Below are 2500 nucleotides of genomic sequence, written 5' to 3' on the forward strand. Positions count from 1 at the left end.
CTAACCACCAGCCTGTCTGGGGTTCTATACAAGATTTGACCTTTTGTAGGGATTTGATAATCATGAGAACAGAAAGAAATCAACCTAGAGCTATACAGTATGAACTAGGCAATGATATCAAAGCTACTGACCAAAATCACTGAGAAAACTACTGGTAGCACTTAATGCCACAGAGGTTTAAAATCCTGTAGTGCACACATGGTACCTTTACTTCAGAAGGAACCTGTGCAGTCCCACTTGAAGTTTGCCAACGGACATCAGACTGATTTAGGATATGATAAGGAGGTGCTGTAGTCAGATGAAACCAAAATCAAGATATTTGGCATTATCACAATTCAATGTGTTTTGAGAAAGAGTACTACTGTCTATGATCCCAAGAACACCCTCCTCACCATCATGCATGAAAGTGGTATCATTATGGTTTGAGGGTGTGTGTGTGTGGCCAAGGCACAGGACAACTTCACATCGTCAACGAATGGATGGAGGGAGACATGTAATGTGCAATCCTGAGTGCAAATGTCCTTCCCTCCACCACTACACTGAAGGGTGGGCCATTTTTGGATCTCCCAACATGACAATAATACACAACATACAGTCAAAGCAACGAAGGAGTGGCTCAATAAGAAGCATATTAAAGTCGTGAAGTGTCCTAGACAGTCTCCAAATATTAACCCTATAGTAATTCTATGGAGAGAACTGAACCTCCCATTTGCCAAGCTACAGCCACAAACTATTTATGTTTTAGAGATAATGTGCAAAGAAAAATGGGCAAAAATATTTTCTACTATATGCACAAACATTATCATCAACTAAAAGAAGCATCTGACCTCAGTGCTAGACAACTAGGGCTTTGCCACAAAGCGCTTTATCTTCTTTAGCTAGAGGGGTCAAATACTTATTTGCCTAAATTAAATACAAATAAATTAAAATATATTATTTTAAGTTATTTTCTGGAATTTATTTTTGATATTCTGTCTCTCCATGTTTGAATACATATTATCATAAATTTATAGACTGATCATGTCTTTATTAGTGGGCAAACCGGCAAAATCAGAAAGGGATCAAATACATATTGGACTCACTGTACACACTTGGAAGCCTACTCACACACACACACACAGACGCACACACACACACACACACACACACACACACACACACACACACACACACACACACACACACACACACACACACACACACACACACACACACACACCGTGAAGTATTTGTGAAGTTCCTCTGTGTGTGTAATTATAGTTGTTTATCGGTAGAATCAACTATAGTCAGTAATCTCCACTCTGAATCACAAAAGCACACAGAGATATTCTGTCCTTGGCCTGAGAGGGATTCTCAAAACTTCAAAGTTGAGTATGTGTGCGTGTGTGCGTGCGTGTGTGTGTGCGTGTGTGCCCGCATGCGCGTGTGTTTAAATGTGTTTCTTTCTGTCTGTGTGTGTCTGTGTGTTTGTGCGTGGTGTGTGTGCCTGTGCGTGCGTGCATGCGTGTATGTGTGCGTGCGTATGTGTGCGTGCGTACGTACGAATGTGTATGTGTGCATATGTGTGCGTGCGTGTGTGTGCGTGCGTGTGTGTGCGTGCGTGTGTGCGTGCGTGCGTGTGTGTGTGCGCGCGTGTGTGTGTGTGTGTGTGTGTGTGTGTGTGTGTGTGTGTGTGTGTGTGTGTGTGTGTGTGTGTGTGTGTGTGTGTGTGTGTGTGTGTGTTTATGTGATGCAAGAGCTGGTAAAAGAGTGGGCAATACCACGCTCACTTCACACCTGTCCTGCCGCCTCTCAATGTAACACACAACAGCCATAACAGGCCTTGAAGCAAGGAAGGTTATTATTTTAATCTCATTATGAACTTGGCAAAGGAAACGTCTAATAGCAAAGACTATTGTGGTGAATTTTTATTAGGAGGACTCCCATTTTTATTAGGAGTCTCATTTATTTCCTCATTTCTTGCTCTTCATAAGAAAAAGATCAGAGATGAGTTGACTCCTTAACACTTCATTTGAAACTTTTGAGGGTTCGTATGGCTACACAATCCCTGGAGTTAAATGATCAAAATGTGAAACAAGCCTGAATCTGTCTGTGACACTGGTACCTGTGATTAAGGACAAGGCGGGTAAGGTGGGGAGCCTGGATAACTATAGGCCTATCGCACTTGCCAGTGTGCTATCCAAGGTCCTGGAAAGGATCCTGCTGGATAGACTTGATAACTATATTGGCACATCTGATAATCAATTTGGCTTTAAGCCGAAACATGCCACTGATCAGTGTATATACGCTCTTAAGGAGTTGGTGGAGAGGTACCGATCACAGAATTCCTCCATTTTAATCTGTTTCATTGATGCTTCCAAGGCATTCGATAGAATTAATCATTTTAAATTGTTTCTAAAACTCAGACAGAGGGGTGTCCCCTGCACCATAATTAGGATCCTGTCATACTGGTATGCCAACCAGACCATGCAGGTCAAATGGGGTGAGGTGCTCTCTACAC

At 42.3% G+C, this 2500-nt stretch overlaps 1 protein-coding gene across 1 annotated transcript in view; it reads left to right on the forward strand.

Annotated features, from left to right (window-relative positions):
• The window catches only part of LOC134441412 (cilia- and flagella-associated protein 251-like), an 82736-nt gene that overhangs the window by 16792 nt on the left and 63444 nt on the right, over positions 1-2500 (forward strand). The window lies entirely within an intron of this gene.

Source organism: Engraulis encrasicolus, chromosome 24 (genome assembly GCF_034702125.1).
Source record: "Engraulis encrasicolus isolate BLACKSEA-1 chromosome 24, IST_EnEncr_1.0, whole genome shotgun sequence".
NCBI classification, from domain to species: Eukaryota; Metazoa; Chordata; class Actinopteri; order Clupeiformes; family Engraulidae; genus Engraulis; species Engraulis encrasicolus.